The sequence below is a fragment of the Canis lupus genome, chromosome 8, assembly GCF_048164855.1.
Source record: "Canis lupus baileyi chromosome 8, mCanLup2.hap1, whole genome shotgun sequence".
Taxonomy (NCBI): Eukaryota; Metazoa; Chordata; class Mammalia; order Carnivora; family Canidae; genus Canis; species Canis lupus.
The window spans coordinates 14,522,425-14,541,691 of record NC_132845.1 but is presented as its reverse complement, the minus strand read 5'-3'; the positions used below and the strand labels follow the sequence as shown (position 1 = coordinate 14,541,691).

Below are 19,267 nucleotides of genomic sequence, written 5' to 3'. Positions count from 1 at the left end.
ACAAGAATGATGTGAAGCACATTATTAGCTCACCTTCTCCTGGTTAAATGTCATCATTTGAGTCATAAAATCCAGTGATCCTATGATGACAATAAGTAACCAAAGTCAACACAGAATTCATTCAGTGTCTCGACTGTGTATCAAAGCACAGAATCTTTTTCCATGAAAAGATGTACCATAGTATCTCCTTAGGGAAGAAGCCCATCAGTTGCTCAGTGTGATGCATGTAAGAATTCAGCTGCCTAACACAAGTGTTTCCCAAGTGATAGTATCTTCGAAAACTTGAAAGTGCTGACCCTACCATCATTGTAGTTACTGGTTCTATGTATGTGCAGATTAATACTTTAAAACTTATTTCTGTAATGATTACCTGATTTAGTCATTTAAAGCAGAAAGCTTTAGGAATTCAGGAATACAGTCTAGTCAATGGATTTAAAGCTTTCTGCTTTAAATGATTAAATGGTTTTCTGCCATTGATATATATGTTGTAGGAAAGGTTAAGATTAAAATTTCAGCCAATAAATATGTATTAACTGTCTCTTAAACAGTATCTAAAGCAAAGAGTTGCATGAATTCATTGAGCTGAGTGTTATTTCAGAGAAGAAAGATGAGATGGACAGGTGGAGTTTGGGGATAGCTTCTAGGAGGACTTGTGATGTGATCTGGAAGGATGGGTGAGATTTGAATGCACAAGAGGGGAAGATATTTTAAGTAAGAGAAATGTCAAAATCAGAAGTGACAGAAGAACCATCTACGCTTGAGTAGTACCACAAGGAAGGCCCTTGCAGATGCATGTTGTGGTACAACAGAAAGTAGCTTGCGTCAGCAGCACATATACTCAAATTGAAATGGTACAGAGAAGGTTAGTATGGCCTCTGTGCAAGGATGACATGCAGATTTGTGAAGTGTTCCATATTCTTTCAGCCATCAAAAAAAAAAAAAAAAAAGAAGAAGTGTTGCCATTTGCAATGACATGGATGAAACTAGAGGGTAGTATGCTAAGTAAAATAAGTCAATCAGAGAAAGAATTATCATATGATCTCACTCATATGTGGAGTTTAAGAAACAAAACAGGATCATAGGGGAAGAGAGGGAAAAGCAAGATGAAATCAGAGAGGGAGACAAACCATAAGAGACTCTTTTTTTTTTTTTTTTTTAAGATTTTATTTATTTATTCATGAGAACACACAGGAGAGAGAGAGAGGCTGAGACACAGGCAGAGGGAGAAGCAGGCTCCATGCAGGGAGCCCGACGTGGGACTCGATTTTGGGTCTCCAGGATCATGCCCCAGGCCGAAGGCGGTGCTAAACCACTGAGCCACCCGGGCTGCCCAGAGACTCTTAATCATAGGAAACAAACTGAGGGTTGCTGGAGGGGAGGGGGGTGAGAAGATGGGCTAACTAGGGGGTGGACATTAAGGAGGGGACATGATGGAATGAGCAATGAGTGTTATATAAGATTGATGAATCACTGACCTCTACCTCTGAGACAGATGATACATTACATGTTAATTAATTGAATTTAAATTAAAAAAAAAAAACAAAACCCTCAGTCATGAGCCAGGAAAGTTTAGTTGGTCATCCTCTTTGGCAGGAGAGGGGGAGACCTTTATGGTTCTTTCCAGCTTTAGTATTTTGGTTGCACATGAAACATACAGAGCTGAACAGGGAGCAGATTATTTTCCTTGTTGAGGGAGGTGGTAGTGGTGATGGTGGTGGTGTGAATCTTAAATCTGTCTGTGAGTGGAAAGGCATCTAGGCATTGTGTTCCCATTTTAGCAGCCTTGAGGCAGAATGCTTGCTCGTTTCTGAGTCATGATGTGTGATGAGCTCTTTACATGGAAGAAGTTGCGTTTTTGAGTGTTCTCATGGAAAAGACATTGGAGACATATGCTGCTGCTTTCTATAAGGCACCAAGGCCCTGCCTAAGAGAGAGTCCTGTATTTTGAAACCCTGCTTGTTAACAAGCCTAATCAGCCTTAGCAACCAAACGAGTGCACAAGAAGCCCCTCGTGGAAAAGCTTTTCATTTATTGGCAGACAATAGACCATGTCAACTGTGCACACAGTGATGTTCTGTTTCCTGGGAAATGGGCTGGATATTTTCTCCTACTTTGCAATGTCTTGAAAGGCAAAAGAAAAAAAGGCCAAGAGGATTTGTGAACCTTGAAGTCTACTCTTGAAGTCTTTCATGAAAAATCTTCCATAAACTTTCTCATCTCTTAGAGGGTGGTTTTCAAACCTCAGGTTATGACCCACGGGCAAGTAATGAATCAATTAGGAGATTGTAACTAACACCTTCTGTGTGTGTACAGGATTGTAATATATAAAATGTATTTCTTAACAGCCTTGTGGTCAAGTATATTTGAAAAGCCATGGTCTTAGGGTCAAAGTTTCTTTTCTGGCCAATGATGACTGAAATCTTTTAAAATATGAGAAACATTATGGTTAAGGGACCTTTAAAAGGCTTGTGGCAATTGAAACGAACTGGATGTTTCTCTTGTCATTTCTCCCTCCCACCTCTGCACTTAGGTTAGTGTTAAATCCTCTTTGCTTTCTCTCAGGAGAGAGAGGAAAGAGGCAAAGTGGTGGTAAAGAAACAGTGCTGGGAGTTCTCACACTGGAAGGAAATGGGTGAAAATTAAGTCCATCCTGAGCCTTGCCAGAGTACTAATAATAAGCGTACATGACGTTTCTGCAACACTATGTCTTGTTCAGTGTTTTAATACGTGTTCTCATTCCATCTTGGGAAATCCGGCAAGATAAGTGGGAAAGATATTATTCTATTTTCCTGCCGCTCCCTTAGATGCGCCCTACACTCAGCTATAGTTATTTATGGTTTTGTGTTTGGCATCTCTAAGCCTTGCAAATGGTGGAATGCCCCTTGTTCTGTCTGGGAAACTCCCATTCATCTTGTAAGACCCAACTCAAGGGCCTGTCTCCCCTGAATCTTTGCTTGCCCTACCTGGGTAAATCTGCTTAGTATGTCTTTTCGGCCACTTCTCTATTTTGTTCATACTTCAATCAATCCACTTAATTGTTACATGCCTTCATTTTAAACTAGAGTGTGCATGCTTGAGAGTCAGAGATTGGGCCTTGTTTGTCTCTTTGCATATCTAACATGTAGCATGCTGTCTGGAACATATTTGTTGAGATTATAATAGAATGAGTGAATGAATGAGGACATTGAGGTTTGGGGAAGTTAAGTGGCTTTTCAAAAGCTGGAATGAAAGTAGAAACCGGGTTTCCTCATATCCAGCTTGGCCTTTGGCAGGATCTGGCTGTGACATGCCTGTGAGGTGGATGGTGATCGAGAAATGGATGTGTCTCCTGTTTTGTAATATGGGAAACTGAGGTCTTAGAAGAGTGTGAGTGGTAGTGCTGTCTTGGGAAGAGGAGATCAAATCAACATTTTTTGAGTGCCTACCAGTAGGAAATCTACGTGTTACATGCTTTGGGAATTTCATTTCACTTATCCTTCATAACAATGCTACACAGATCTGTTTTGTAGATAAGGAAATTTGGGTGGACTTAAGCATCTTGCCCAGACATCGATATTAGCAAAAATAATAACAGTTAACATTCACTGTGTGCTACACATGGTTCTGAGCACTTGGCATGTTCTTTGAATCTTCATGTTAGCTCTTCGAGGGAGGTTCTGTTATTATTGCCAGTTGAGGAAACTGAGGCCCAGAGAGGTTCAGTGCCTTGTCTAAGATTAGTAGCAGTGCTGAGATTTGAATCCAGGCAGATTGGCTCCAAGACCCCACTCTTCAAGGTTAATGAGCAGCTTCACATAAGTGATAGGGATAGAACAACATTGACCCTACTAATGAGGTTTATAACTTGCAATCCCCTTGATTTCTAGTTATTTCTGCAAGGCCACTTGAACTCTCAGCATTTAGTTCACTCTTGATTTGTTCTAAAGATTTTGCCATATGGTAGTGACAATTATGACAACACATCTCTTGGGGAATGACAGCTGCACACTTGTGAAACTTTATGCAAGATGTAGTTGGCAAGATCAGGGGCTTTGGAATCAGGAGGGAACAGATTTAAATCCCAGCTTTGCCACTTCCAAGCTATGTGACCCTAAGTAATTAACTCAACACTCTGTGAGTTAGTTTCTTACACATGAGGGTAATATCAGTACCTCTGGCATGGCAAGGTTTTGAGGATGCAATAAGATAATGCACATACAAGTGCCTAGCGTATGTAGCACTTGGCACATAGTATGTGCTAAGTAAATATTGGCTACTCTTCATAGGCTTTGGTTTGACTGGAGAGCATGGCCCTGCGTTTAAGCAGAGTGCCCCATTATTTCCAGTGATGTCACAGGTAGTGTGGAGGGGGAGGCCAGAGGCCTACTGTCGGTGCCATCATGGTGGCGGATTTTGTAATGTGGCCAGACAGTCAGGAGGAAGTTGCCTGGGTGGGCTGCCTGGCAGTGAACTAAATGCTGCCAAAGGGCACCAGCTCAGTTCCTGGAGACCAAGGCCAACCTGAACATGTGACCACCATGGAACTGAAAGGCTCCGGGTTTGCATTACTAGTGCCTGTAAATGCCAACCCCAACCACAAGATGCTGTTAATGATTCCTGTCTGACAGATGATCTTTGCATTAATAATCCATTTCACTTTTGCAACATTTATAAATAAAACATTATAAGTGAGACCCTGACCATTAAGTGGTAGCTTAATAAGAATCCCGTACCACAGCACCGACATCTTAGGTGTAATCTAGAAAGCATTCCTCCTAAGAAACTGTCCCACCTTGCTAATGAATCCTACCAGGATGCCTTGTTAGTCAAATACTGTTACCACCTAAACCAGGGTTAGGAAGTTTGCTCTGTGTCCAAAAACAGCTGAGACCAGAACCTAGGCCTTTTGATAGGATTTATGGATTTAATCAATGAAATGCCCTTGTTCCATTAAAAAAAAAAAAGTGTACATGCACACACACACACACACACAAGCACACACACAAGCACACACAGAAACCAGGAGTTGAGAAATGCTAACAGAATCCCAGGAAATTATCCAGATTTGTTTGCAGCTTCAGAAGCCTTGTAGTGGCTTCTCCATGGCAGAAACCTGCTTCCAGTGTTCACTGCTTTGCATGCCTGAGTTATCAGATATCTGCTTAAAAAAAAAAAAGTTAAAGCTTTGCCTTAAGAAATGCTGAAATGATCAGATTGTTGGCACGTAGGGGCTCTCTTGTCGCTGTGCAGTCCTATCAGGCGGAGAATGACTAATTCTTTTCAGAGGCAAGCCATACAGGCACCAGTACTTATGCATTGAGTCCGGGGCTGTTCAGGCTCTGTTTGAAGACCAGCCAGTCAAGGAGCACCTTTGTCGCGGAGCCACGCGCTTCATGGCGTCGCAACAGGTGTCTTTGGGGAGAGAGGCACGTGTCCAGGCGAACTGGGAGTGCTCCCTGGCTCTCGTGGCTCCCACCGTATGGTGATACTGTCTGTACCCCCCCTCTGTCCCGAGGGGGGGCGTGGGGACGGAGAAGACCCCACTGCCTGATGTCACACCCTGTCCACACTCTGGGAGTCTGTGTGTTCCCTCTGCCTCTGCCCCTGCCTCTGCCTGTGTGGGTGCTTGTCTACCAGCACTTGTCTACCAGCCAGTCTATCTGGCTCTTGGTTCTCACCCCCCGCCCCCCGCTTCGCTGCCTTGGATGCCTCCCTCTGCACTCAGCTCAGAAGTCCTTTTTCCGAATCCTTGTTCGCATTTCTAGTATAGTCCCTACCCTGCCTTCTTTCTTCCATTCCTTCCACATACCCCTTCAGTTCTGTTACACTAACTACGACTCAATTCTTTTATTCCCCTATCACACTTCCTTCTTCAGAACTGTTTTTCTGGCCTTTTTTTTTTTTTTTTTGAAACCTGAAACCTTCCTCTTCTGCTGGAACAAACAATTACTGAATATTTCCCAAGTGTGAGGTACAGAAACACGGCTCAAGTTCTAGCTCTCTGTTTTCCTCCAACTTTATTGAAGAATAATTGACAAATGTAGCTGGGTATGTTTAAAGTATCTGACATGATGACGTTATATATATAAATGTGGAATAATTATCAAGATTGAGAAAATTTATATATCCATCTCCTTAGATCCTTTCTTTCTCTCTCTTTCCCTTTTTTCTTTCTTTCTTTTTTTTTTTAATTTATTTATTTATGATAGTCACACAGAGAGAAAGAGAGAGGCAGAGACACAGGCAGAGGGACAAGCAGGCTCCATGCACCGGGAGCCCGACGTGGGATTCGATCCTGGGTCTCCAGGATCGCGCCCTGGGCCAAAGGCAGGCGCTAAACCGCTGCGCCACCCAGGGATCCCTCTTTCCTTCTTTCTTTCTCTCCTTTTACTTCCTTTGCTTTCCTTCTTTCCTTCTCTCTCTCTCTATTTCATTCTTTCAGTACGAATGCTTCAGATCTATTCTCAGTAACTTTCAAGTATGCAATACTGTTTTATAAACTATGATCATCACACTGTACATTAGATCCTCAGAACTTAACAATTCTTATAACTAACTATTTGTACTCTTTGACCTATGTCTCCCTATTCCCTCTTCTCCCTGGCAACCACCATTATATTCTCTGTTTCTATGAAATTGGCTTTATTTATCCTTTTTTCCTTTATGATTCCACATGTAAGTGATACCATACGTGTTTGTCTTTCTGTCTGGCTTATTTCGCTTCACAGAGACGTTGCATTAACCAGCTACATCCAGTGCTCATGCCTGCATCCATCCAGCCTCCTGGAAGGTTTAAACTTCCAGAAGTCAGTAATGCCTTCTCTTAAGGCCTCGATTTCTGCCAGAGGGGTATGTGGTCATTGTTGGTTATGCAGGTCACACCAGTGGGCTCACACCTGGAATAGCATGGTATGTGCTGATCCATGGTAGAATTTTATCAAATCCATGCCAACATCGTTTGTGTTGTTATAATTTCAGCTGGGGGCTGCTGCATTCAGTGGGTAGCTAAAGCAAACGGGTTGGGTAGGAATTAGGAGTAAAGGTGTTTTCTGGAATCAGGGCCTGTCAGGCCTAGGCATCAACATAGAAGCTGGGATAGAGGGCAGGTGAACCAGAAGTATTGGTGGGGGGACACCACAGGAGCAGAGCACCTTCACCCTGCTCTGACAATTGCCCCTCACGCCGGATTGTTGGCATAACAGCAGAGGGTGAGAAGGAAAGATCCTGTTACCTTGAAGAATACCTTGATGAATCAGTATCTGTTGAGAAGTTTGTCCAAGTTCACTAGTAAATCATTGCTGGTATTGTGGCCAGAGCTCTGGGCTTCCTAGTTCCTGCTCTTTCTGTCGGGTCTCCCTCCTTGCCTTGGTGAAATATACCTCTCCTTGGATGGCTAAGTGACTGTGACATATACTAAGAGTTGTTTGTTTTCATCAAGTCAGAGAGTTCACGGCTCAACACAGGGCCTGTTTTATCCTTTTGATTTTCTGAACAGGAAGAGATTTCTGGTTTTTACATTTTCTCACGATAAACATTTATTGGGTACCTATTGGGTTTTAGGCAGTGTACTATACTGTAAGACGTGGCCTCTGCCCTAAAAGCACTACAAATCTGTGTTTGCTCTAAAGTTTTATGGTTGTCAGGAGATGACCAAGGTTTATGAATCATTGGTTGGGTCATGTACGAAATAGATCACGCAGAGGCAGATCTGCCCTGTTGGCTTTTTGTACATAAGACTTAAAGGGAACCCTATTTATAGGCTGATCTGAGAAAATAAGAAAGTTACAAAAAAAAAAAAAACCCTAATAGGATAACTGAAGGAACAAATAAATATACAGAAGAGCCAAGTGAGGGGGTCCGGCAAAAAAAAAACAAAAACAAAACAAAACAAAAAAAACGCTGTGGGTTTGGATGGTCTTTGGAAGCTTCCTTGAAGAGGCAGGATATGAGCCAGATCTCAATATGACAGGTAGGGAAGAGAAGGCAAAGCTTTGCAGATAGGAATGGCAGGATGGAAGACAGGCTCACGTTTATCCAGGGAGACCATACAGGGGCCAGGAATAGGAAGGGGGACAGAGTAGCCCAATTTCTGGAATAAGGGTATCGCATAATAATGACAGTTTGGTTTTAGAGGCATATAGGAGTCAGAGGATGGAAGGACTTGAATCCTAAGATGGTATGGATTTCATTGTCAAATGTCTACAGAGGCCGGGCAGATGACATTGATGCCTGGGTTGGGTTTGGCCTTATAAGGCAATACAGAGGGGTGGCACCTGTGGCTGCCTGGACAGATTGAACTTTTGTTAAAAAGACTCTATAGGTTGAATTAAATAGGTCTATGGCCACGCTAAACTGCTTCATCTGGCAACGGAGGGACCGTGTGGTCTTGAGGGCATTAATGGGTTGGGAGGAAAGTGAGAGTTGCTAAATGCAGAATTTTAGAAAGATAGAGAACAGGTGAAGAAGGGGAGATCATTTAAGAGATTGCTGGAATTGACCCAAGGCTCAGTGGGTGGCATGAGCTACTCACATGCCACAGAGAAGGCAGAGCTGGCCCCTTCCAGAGCAGGAAGGTAGAGCTGTCAGCAGAGACCAAGTCTACATGGGCCAGGAGGAGCAGCCAGGGAAGCCCAGCAGGCCAGTGGAGCACGAGCTTGCAGAGATCTGGCAAGAGGGAGAGATCGAAGAAGCAGAAGGCCAAGGGCAGGGAAATTTGGAAACAGGAAACAGAGCTCCAACCCGGAAACTAAGATTCAGGGGTAGAAATTCATCCTGGAGACTAAGATTTCTTAAAGCCTTTTGAGCTTTGCCATTTCTCAACTCCCAGCTGACCCCTCCTTCCTTTATTCCTTCTAACCACGAAGATAGAAATTCTGTGATGTGATGCCCCCATTAGCCCTCCCTCCACCTTCTTAGCCAATCTGCAAAGGCCTCCATCTTTTTCTAGCTTTCTCTGATAGCCCGTGATTTCCAGCCTCCCCAAGGGCCTAGTCTCATTATTCTTGCTCCGCTGTGTATTTGACCATTAAAAAATATAGCCCATGGCCTTATGTCCCCTTTCTCACTCCTGTTCTGTCTCTCTTCTTCCATCTCTTATCCTCTTTTCTTAATCCCCCAAGCCATGGTAAGCTAGCTCTGCCCCATTAAGTTTGTGTTGATGAAGCCACCATTGCCCTCCTTCCTGCCATTTCTAGTGATCAGACTTGAGCTCCCTGTTGCACAGCTGCCTGCTTCATGCCACCCTGTGATGATTTCTTCCCCCTTCAGTTCCTTCTTCTGTCTCTTGACATCCCTGAAATGCCCTTTGTTCCCATCCCCTGTGGCCCGCCCAGGTTCTCTAAAGATGACCGTCCTCCTGTGGCATGGACCGATGCCCCTCTGTGAATGCTGCTCAAAGCCATGTCTCCATCTTCAGCCTCTCTCATGAGATCCAAATCTGTCCAGCTATGGTTTGGGTACACACACCCAGATGCCCTGCAGGCATGACAAGCTTTATCTTCTCCTCTGAACCTGCTCCGTGGGCCGTATTGCCATGTCTACAGCAGAGGTCCCATCTGCCTTGTCTTCCGACCTGGAACACTTGGTACGGCCATCTTGCTCACCATCTATACCCAGTTAGTCACCATATGTACTTGAGTGGTGTCTCAGATCTTACCACATCCCCTTGGACTAAACCTCATCATTCTGTTGCTTATTGTCATTTCTGGATTCCCTCCTCCCAGCTTTTCCTGCTGCAGGCCTTCCTACATACCACCATCGGAGCACCATCCTAAAAAACACAATGAACGCTGTCTAATCTTTTCTTGGCCCTTAATTCATTCCAGATAAAGCCCAAATTACTGAGCAGGAATTATGAGGCCACTTGCACAATTCTGGTCCCAACTTTCTTCTCTAAACATCCCTCCTCCCACACAGTCCGGGCTTCTGCTGTGCTAAGCTTTTCACCATTCTGCAGGCGTGCAGGGTCTGCTTGAAGCTCCTCTTGGGTAATCATTTTTTGTTTTTGTTTTTGTTTTAATGTGAGTGGTAGGTTTTTTTTAATCTTTTAAAAATATTTTTTATTTTTTATTTTATTTTTTTTCATTTTCCCAAGATTAAATGCTTATTAAAAAAAAAGCACGCCACACTGTATAGAAATCAACATTCTCTCCCATAATTCTGTGCATCTGGGACTATAGAAATGTCACTGTCCCTGCCGCACATCTTCAAATTAACATTCTCAGGTCACAACAATAAGTCTTCCCAAAGGGAACCTTCCAGAAAAACAAACTATTTCCTCAGCTCATATTTCCCTCTTTTTGTAGCATGTACCAGCAATCTATCCAAGAAGTATATATTGGGGAGTAAGGAGGGGATCCACCAGCAAGCCCCCAGTTGTTGACAGCCATAAGATTAGAGACAAACACAAAGGGATAGGTCAACATACTGGCAAAAAATCCTGTGACAGTTTGGGAATAACTCTTCATCTCACTCATGGTAGAAACCCCACTGTCCAGTGCATAGGTATTGACGAGGTAGGCCAGTGAGTTACAGAGCCACAAAGAAATGATGTCACCTAGGAGGTGAGGAGTAAGACCCGCAAAAAATCCTAGGATGCCCTCTTCTCTATAGTTGGTTACTATGGAGTCATAAGGTCCATAGTACTTGGATTCTCTGCCAATGGATTATACCATAGATCTCAGTGTGATCACGTGGAAGGGATGTATGATGAGGGTGGCAGCAGAATGGGCCATCATTTCTGAGTTGTCTCCTTGATAACTTGGTTGAAGGAAGGTGTGACTTCTTTTGTGTATGTGTGTGTGTGTGTGTGTGTGTGTGTGAGACTTCTTTCTGTACATTTCCAGAGCCTAAATCCTCGGCCTTGTCACATTGCTAGTAATGCTATAAAACTTTACCATGGATCACAGTTCCAAGGACACCTGTACACAGTCTTGGAGTTAAGCCTGTGAACAACCCATGCTCCCCATCGATGCTCGCAATGTGCCGAGCATAACAAAACAGGCCAGGAAGCTGACATACTTGCCGCCCAAAAATATTTCATCCTGTTGTTAGAGGAAGAGGCTCGTATCCCACCTGGATGAGCACCTTCACGTACATTAGCGGCTGGGACAGGATGGTGAGGCCAGAGCCCAGGAGCACCTGACTGGCTGCGTCTGCCATGATGGCACCTCCTTTTAAAAAATATTTTTTTAAATTTTTATTTATTTATGATAGTCACACACACAGAGAGAGAGAGAGAGAGAGAGGCAGAGACACAGGCAGAGGGAGAAGCAGGCTCCATGCACCGGGAGCCCGACGTGGGATTCAATCCCAGGTCTCCAGGATCGTGCCCTGGGCCAAAGGCAGGTGCTAAACCGCTGCGCCACCCAGGGATCCCTAAAAAATATTTTTTAAAGTAATCTCTACATTCAACATGGAGCTCAAACCCATGATCCTGGGATCAAGAGTAGTGTGCTCTATCAGCCGAGCCAGCCAGGTGCCCTTCTTGGGTATTCTTAGTGTGACAAGCTCCCTATCTATCTTTTAAGATCTTTCTCTGTAATACTCTGACTCTTCCAAAGTTAATTATCCAGGGCTTCTGTAGCATACTATTGATGTGTATAAAAGCACTTGGCCCATTCTATTATAATTTATTTGCTAAGTGCCTGTATCTCTTACTAGACTGAGCTTATCAAGGACAGGACTGTGTCTGTCCTACTTCATCTCTGTAGTACCTGGCACACAGCAGTTACTCAACAAACCTTTATTGTTTATGTAATGAGCTAACAAACATATTAACCAAATGGAGCCTGAGACAGGAACTGAGCAGCTGCCCCAGCCTCTGTCCTTGTCTTGGTCATGATCACAGGGATGGTCCTACTGCCCCTGGGATCCTTCTTACCCTGTGATATCATGACATGATCTGCTTTCTGGAATGTAGGCCCCTGATGTCTAGCTCTTACCAATGGTCTTTTTGAGCTGGGGGAGTTTGAAGCGGGTACCATGTAAACCTTAAGTGAGTGACTCTTAAGGTATAAAAGGAGATTTCTTTGGTAGAAATGGGATTAGAGGTGGAGATAATGCCAGAGAATACACGGTTATTATGTTTTTAATTCCCTCCTTCCAGGGTTAGCTGGTTACTGGGGAAGCTGTTATATCAGGTCTGCTGACAGGACTGGCTGCACAATTCATGGGCCCCTTAAAAGAAGGCAGGAAAAAAAGTGCTGCTAAAGGCACTATGATCTAAAACTCCTTTCTTCTGGACATCTTCGCTCACACTCATGCTCTGCTGTCCTATCAGATTTCACTTATAAACAGTAAATTCAAAGGTAAACTTACTGAGGATTTCAGGATAGTGACAGTAGATCTTGAAATGGAACTCAGGGCCCTGGTGAGCTCAGGCTCCATGTGACTGTGCAGGCCACCTGCCCATGAGACTGGCCGTGGCTGCTGAGTATAACCTCCCAGCCCTAACTATCCTAGGACCACTTGCGGAGACTCAGGTCTCATTGAATTTATCCTCTTCCATGATTACAAGGGCCAGCCATGTGTGTTGTCTCACGAGCCTTCTCTTCAATTGTGAGAAGCACTTTCTTAGAAGCATCCTTGTCTTCTTCAGAGCTGATGCCTATTTCTAGAGTGAGGCTTCTTACCAGCCTCGAGCACTGACGGGGGTACATGGGGCCTGTGTGACTGAGACGATCCCAGGAGCTCCCACATACAGCTCATGCATGACTGGGCTTTCAGAACTAGACTCACCAGGGAGGCAAAGACCCATCTGTTCCTGTCCTGTATCTGTTCTCAGTCTTCCTAGCTGGGTCCCCAAGACAAGACTTGTAAGTACTGTATCCAGAACAGTCTCCCTCATGACTGGGCTCACCTAGAGAATACCACAAATCGGCCTCATATGAAAGGTCAGTACTTTTTGTGTGTGACATGAACAATTCCTCCTGGGAACATCAGTGTTATCCTTCCCGGGATGTGTTCCAAGCTCTTGGGTCCTGGGATTCCTTGTAGTTAGGCCTGATGTTCTGTTGAAGGTTCTTGGCTCAGGAGGAGTTATACTGAGTTTACTTAGATTGGAAAACCTGTAGCAAAGCTCCTGGGATCCTCATGGCCACTTGGATGTCCCGCTATCACTCCAGGGACACAGAGCAATCTTGTGAAGCCCTCTGAGTGGAGGTCAGTGCTGCCCACTGTGGCTGGGGCCCTCCTGAAGTTGCTGAGGTTGCATAGCAGAATTGTTGGCTCTAATTGAATCCTTGTAGCTTGGAAGCTAAAACTCCCATCTCTGCAGTGGCATGGAATGGACCCTCAGAAGGACATAGAAGTGGTCCTACAAAAGGTTAGTGCTAATTTATGGGGTATTAGTGGACTGTCCTCCATTTACTCTAACTCGGAAGGAAAATATTGTTCCTTTGCTTTAAGACAGCTTAGCCTAGAGAATCTTTAGGCTTCCTGATACTTCTTTGCTGGCCTCTGTTTGTTTGTTTGTTTGTTTGTTTGTTTATTTATTTATTTATTTATTTATTTATTTATTTATTTATTTATGATAGTCACAGAGAGAGAGAGAGAGAGGCAGAGACACAGGCAGAGGGAGAAGCAGGCTCCATGCACCGGGAGCCCGACGTGGGACTCGATCCCGGGTCTCCAGGATCGTGCCCTGGGCCAAAGGCAGGCGCTAAACTGCTGCACCACCCAGGGATCCCTGGCCTCTGTTTAATAAGGGATCATGTAGACCCTTCTGACTGGGGAAGTCTCTCCGGATATGGTCAGAGAGAGACAGTGCCAAGGACCAGCCATTGAATTTTGGACTTCTCTCATGGCAGGGTGGTCGGTGGGGGGGTGGGGGGGGTGGACAGGGCTAGCCTGGGGGTCCTGTAGAGGCAGCCTGGAAGTTCTTAAGTAGAGGGCTTTCTTGAATTCCTTTAAGTTTAGGAAGGGGAGATAACATAGGAGAGTTCACTAGGTAGTTGGGCTCAGCCTGAGGAATCTCAGTGTTTGTGGGGTAGAGGGGCTATGGCCTTCAGGATTCACACAGAAAGGTGGGGCTCTCTGGTTTGAGAAGTTCTCTGGGACTTGGCTCTTCAGTCCCTCTGAAGCACCACAGGCTAGCCTCTGGGGACCTGGGGACCTTAAGAGGCTTCAGGGTCTCAGGTGAGAGCAACCATCGTGGATCCTTCAGAGACTGGTTATGACCAGGCACTAGATGTTCAGAGAGCACAGCTGAGCCAGGGTGCATGGGGCTCATGAGCCAGGGAAGCCTTGGGCAATAGAAAACAGAGTATACTAGGATCTGATGAAGTTCAGTAAGAGAGGCCTTATTCTCTTAAGGTCCCTTGAAAACATACCGGAGTATATTCATGCATGTTCTGTAGTTATCAATGAGGAGGCAGTAGGCTGAGACAACCCTTTATCCAGTGAATGGGAAAGGTTGGATGCAGAGCTCACACACTTATGTCTCCATTGGAGAGGATGGTCTCTGGCATCCCTGGGATCCTCCTGATGAGTTTTCTAGAGAGCTCTCTGGGCATTCACTTGGCATAGATGCCTGGAGACCTGAAGGGACAAGTGGCCCACTGGTCCCTTGGCCCCTGGGTAGAGCTTCTCCAACACCTCCAGACCAGGAAAGGGTCACAAGGTGATGACAGAAAGTAATGCAAGTGGGAGCTGCCACATTTGGATGGAAGGCATTTGTCTCCTTCGAGTTGCCACTGTCCAAGTTGTGTGGCCGGTGAAAGGCTGGGGCCGCCACGAGGCTGGGGCCGAGGCTGTTGGTTGATGTGGTGGAGCAAGAAGCTGGCTGGTTTTGAGCAGGCTCACAGAGGCCTGTGCCTGCTTGCTTTCTTTCTCTTTCTTTCTTTTTCTTTTCTTTTCTTTTTTCTTTTCTTTCTTTTCTTTCTTATAGTCACACACACACACACACACACAGAGAGAGAGAGAGGCAGAGACACAGGCAGAAGGAGAAGCAGGCTCCATGCACCGGGAGCCCGACGTGGGATTCGATCCCGGGTCTCCAGGATCGCACCCTGGGCCAAAGGCAGGCGCTAAACCACTGCGCCACCCAGGGATCCCCTGTGCCTGCTTTTTAAGGCAGTCCTGAGGGAGGCAGATCAGATCAGGGTAAAGTGGTGGATCCTAGATGACAGCATGGTTAGCAGTACCTTGGAATAGTTCCAGGAGCTACCAGGGAGGGGCCAGGATCCAGGCAGGAGAGCCAAGGGCAACAATGCCACTTCCCCCAACAACCAGGTGCAGGAAGCCACCTCAAAATCAGTAGTTGGAAGTCAAGGGAACTCGACCGCAGGTAATGGGGAGCTGGTCATTGACCTGAGCCCAACCAGGGACCTGGTTGGGTTGCTGCATCGTCTGGAGGGCTGCAGGAGTCAGGGAGAGGCCCAGTCTCAGCAGACCTGGAATACCAGTCATGTTACCATGGAGCCATAATTAGTGGGACTAGAGTGTAAAGCAGAGACCAGGGATATGGTCAGACTGAGGCTGGGGGCTCCTCAGATTTCTCCTGCCCAGAGGTGGGCTGCCTCCCAGGGCTTGGTTGTAGGGGCTGCTGAAAGAGGGCCCAATTTATTATAGAAATGAAATTTGGGGAGGGTGGTGTGAGGCATTATATCAGGATCACCCGAGCAATGTTTGCAACCCATATGCAAGCTCTCCCTCCCTTCTGCACACACAGACCAGTTTCTACTTGAGTGGAAAGCCCTGACCTGCATGTCTGGAAGAAACCACCTGGGTCCCATGCAGAAATGCTTCACAGGCAAGAGTTACTATGATGGTAGTGAGAAGACAGGAAAAATAGATTTAAAAGACATTAAAAAGACAGATACCTCAGGAAGGGGAGGCATGAGGGGAGCAGCAAAAGGATGAACCCAGCTTCAGAGCTTTACATTTGGATGATGGAAAGAGAGAGAAAAAAAAAGGTTTATAAACAGAAGTTCAATAAAATAGACCCAGAGCAGAATCTCTGATATTCTTAGAGAACATAAAATATCATCTTTTCAATAAGTTTGGAATATATCCCCTAACTCCAAATCTCTAGGAGAATAAATTGTAGTCCCTCAAAAGTTCCAGGTAGCACACAGGAGCTGCATAATTTGCTTTGAGGGAACTCATCTATTTAATACATGTCTAATCTCCTGCCTGTACACCATCAAGAAATATAACAAATTTTTGTCCCTGCCTTGTTCTTTTAGTTACTAGGAGTAAACTATTTTGTTAGGTTGAAATTAGCCAGTTTGCATTTGTATCAAATCTCATTTGTTCTGACACAAACAATCCCTTTGTGGGTAATGAAAACAATTTAATGGTGTGGTCTGAAGGAGAAAACAATATTACTCAAGCTATTAACACCAGGGGACTTCTTGCTGACCTCTCACAATGACCTGCAAACTGTGCTTCCAATATTATTGCACTCCCGAGGAAGCATGAAATGAAATGGTGCCCAGAAATGTTTTAGAGAACACTTCATGTGAGAAAGGCATGGAAGGAAGGAAGGAAGGAAGGAAGGAAGGAAGGAAGGAAGGAAGGAAGGAAGGAAGGAAGGAAGGAAGGAAAGGGAGGGGAGGGGAGGGGAGGGGAGGGGAGGGGAGGGGAGGGAAGGAGGAGGGAAGGAAGGGAAGAAGGAAGGAAGAAAAGGAAGAGAGGGAGGAAAGAAAGGGAAGGAAGGAGAAGAGAAGGAAGGAAGGAAAAAAGGAAAGAAAGGAGGGAAGGAAAGGAAGAAGGAAGGAAGAAAGAAAAGGAAGAGAGGAAGGAAGGAGGGAAGGAAGGAAAAAAGGAAGGGAAGAAGGAAGGAAGAAAGAAAGGAAGGAAGGGAAGAAGAAAGGAGGACGGGAGAGGAAGGAGGAGGGAGGGAGGTTCTGAGACAGAGAAGTAGCTATAAAGGACCGAGAGGGCAGGCAGGACTTCTAACATTAACCTGGGGACCAAGTTGACAAGTTAGCGCAGCACATCTTCAGTATCGGGTGGAACTGGGCACAGAAAGCTGTTGCAGTCATATCTTGGAAATAAAAATTGCATGGGACTCACATTGTGTTTTGAGATTCTCTGATAGAACTGGAACTTTCAAAGAAAGCTTTTCTAACCTTAATTCTCTGTGTTAGGTGACCCTCTTTGGGGCAGGGACTGCTGCATCTCATTTGTCTTTATTTGCTCCGTGCAGTGCACATAGCAGGACTCGAGCAGTAAGCCAAGAAGTCTTCGAGAAGACAGTCTTTTACTGTTGTGAAGCACCTCTGGATGTCCTCCCAAGGAAGAGAGAATAATAATTATTATTATTTAAAAAAATAATACCTGGGAGCAATGTAAACCCCCCCCTTTTTTTGTAAAACAGGAACATGTATCCAGGGATGATGCTTTTTGATGCTCTTTTTTGATCAATAAACTTACTGTCTTGAATTTATTTTATTGCTAGACCCATGCCTGGGCTGGGGGATTGACAGAACTTTGTGATGTTGAGCTAAAATTTGCTTGCCTAAGGCCTAGGGATTTGGAGCGCACCCACCTTATTTACAAATGAACCCTCTTATTTGAAGCCTTGGCAAGAGTAACAACCTTTAGGATCGAGGCTGCGTGGGACTTGTAGGACATGTCGTCCTGCCCTCTTGTTTGTATATAACGGTAGCTTTGCCATAACAAGCCACCCTTTAGAGACTTCCCAGTGGAGGAAGTGTCCTTTTCCACCGTGGGGTAGAATTACTGCTCCTGCTTTTTTCTAAAAGTTTCATTTTTCCTCCAAGTAAAGGCATGTTTGTTTTAGCAAAGCCTACGTTTTCTCTTCTTTTCTTTAAAAATCTTGACTATTTATTCTGAAGAGATTTTCTGAAACTACTATGGTCTGGGGGTGCATAAAAGCCTTTATTTGAGCATAATTAAAGGGATTAATTAGCCTTGGATCAACACATTTGAAGGATAAGAAGCATGCTGCTTTTTCACTGCAGTTTTATTTCATTTTATGGCTCTAAGGGTATCTGATCCTGCTCCTGAGGAGGGCCCAGCCCCTTGCATCTGGGAGGGACCATGCTTTGCAGGGCCTTGTCCTTTGCCTTCTCTCTGGGTAATACCTGGGATGGCATGAAGGTTATAGTTGGCCTTGGGTTCTAATTCTACGATCTGAGGGAGAAATTTCATTTCTTTCCATCTGTTTCCTCACCTGTAAAAATCTTAACATAGGGGCACCTGGGCAGTTCAGTGGTTGAGCTTCTCAGGTGGTGATCCTGGGGTCCTGAGTTCAAGTCCTGAATTGGGCTCCCTACATGGATCCTGCTTCTCCCTCTCCCTATGTCTCTGCCTCTCTCTGTGTGTCTCTCATGAATAAATAAATAAAATCTTTAAAAAGGAAAGTCCTAACACAAATCTGTTCCAGAGTATATTCTTAGGAGTAAATGAAATACACTGCTAACAAGAAGCTTCAACAAAAATATACACAATGGCTTCTTGAATCGACTTAGTAATTTCAAAATGTTTTCAGAACTCACCCTGTGAGTTTGATTTAGCCACCCAATAACCCCAAGCGGCAGACAGGACAGAAATTCCTAGCCTCATTTTATGGCTCAGGAATAAATAAAGCTCAGAGAGGTGACAAAACTTGTTAATCTGGACGTCGAGACTAGAGCTCAGAGTGTAAATAGTTTTATAAATATTAGAGTGCCTTGGCTCCAGAATTTAAATATGTTTAAAGCCTTTATTATTTTGTTATTATGAATGTAGTCCTTGCTGGTTGCCAAATTCTACACATTATAGAAATTTATGATTTAGAAAGTGGAAGTCACCCTCTCTCTAGAAAGGTCAGAACCACTGTTAACAGTTTGATGTGTCATCTTGTAGACCCATTCCCTGCAAATAATAAAACTGTGTGTGTGTGTGCACTCCTCACACACACATAATAATGATTTTTGTATAGAAATGTCCTGTTAATATTTATAATAGTTCACAGCTTGCTTTTTTCACTTGACAATAAATATATCTTGGATTCTTTTCACATCAGTACCAACATATCTAACTCTCTTCAGCGAGTATATAAGATTACACAGCATGCCACACCAAATTATTGATATTTTGTGGGCTGTTCTGATTTTTTACCCTCAAAAAGAATGCTGCAATGAGCATCCTTTATTTTTTTATTTTTTATTTTTTTTTGAGCATCCTTTAAAGGTACATCTGAGCATTTGTGAACTACTTTTGTGGACTATCTTGTTTGAGAATTAGTCAAGAGAATGCCCGTTTAAAATTTTGTCAGGTATTTCTCAGTCATCCTCTACATAGTCCACACTCTTGCAAACAGTGCAGTGTTTCTCCA

General features: G+C 44.4%; 1 protein-coding gene, 1 long non-coding RNA gene, 1 other non-coding gene and 1 pseudogene across 7 annotated transcripts in view; 3 read left to right on the top strand and 1 right to left on the bottom strand.

The window, feature by feature from the left end:
- Positions 1 to 19,267, top strand: part of LPAR3 (lysophosphatidic acid receptor 3) — a 96,540-nt gene that overhangs the window by 46,598 nt on the left and 30,675 nt on the right. The gene's annotated exons all lie outside the window — the stretch shown is intronic.
- LOC140639212 (U6 spliceosomal RNA) lies at positions 818 to 920 on the top strand. The gene has a single exon (XR_012036003.1). It is a non-coding gene; the product is annotated as a U6 spliceosomal RNA (small nuclear RNA).
- LOC140637546 (mitochondrial carrier homolog 2 pseudogene) lies at positions 10,074 to 10,652 on the bottom strand (annotated as a pseudogene).
- On the top strand, positions 11,304 to 17,729 carry LOC140637857 (uncharacterized). Its single transcript, XR_012034934.1, has 4 exons — positions 11,304 to 11,974; positions 12,764 to 12,872; positions 13,104 to 13,303; positions 17,132 to 17,729. It is a non-coding gene; the product is annotated as an uncharacterized lncRNA (long non-coding RNA).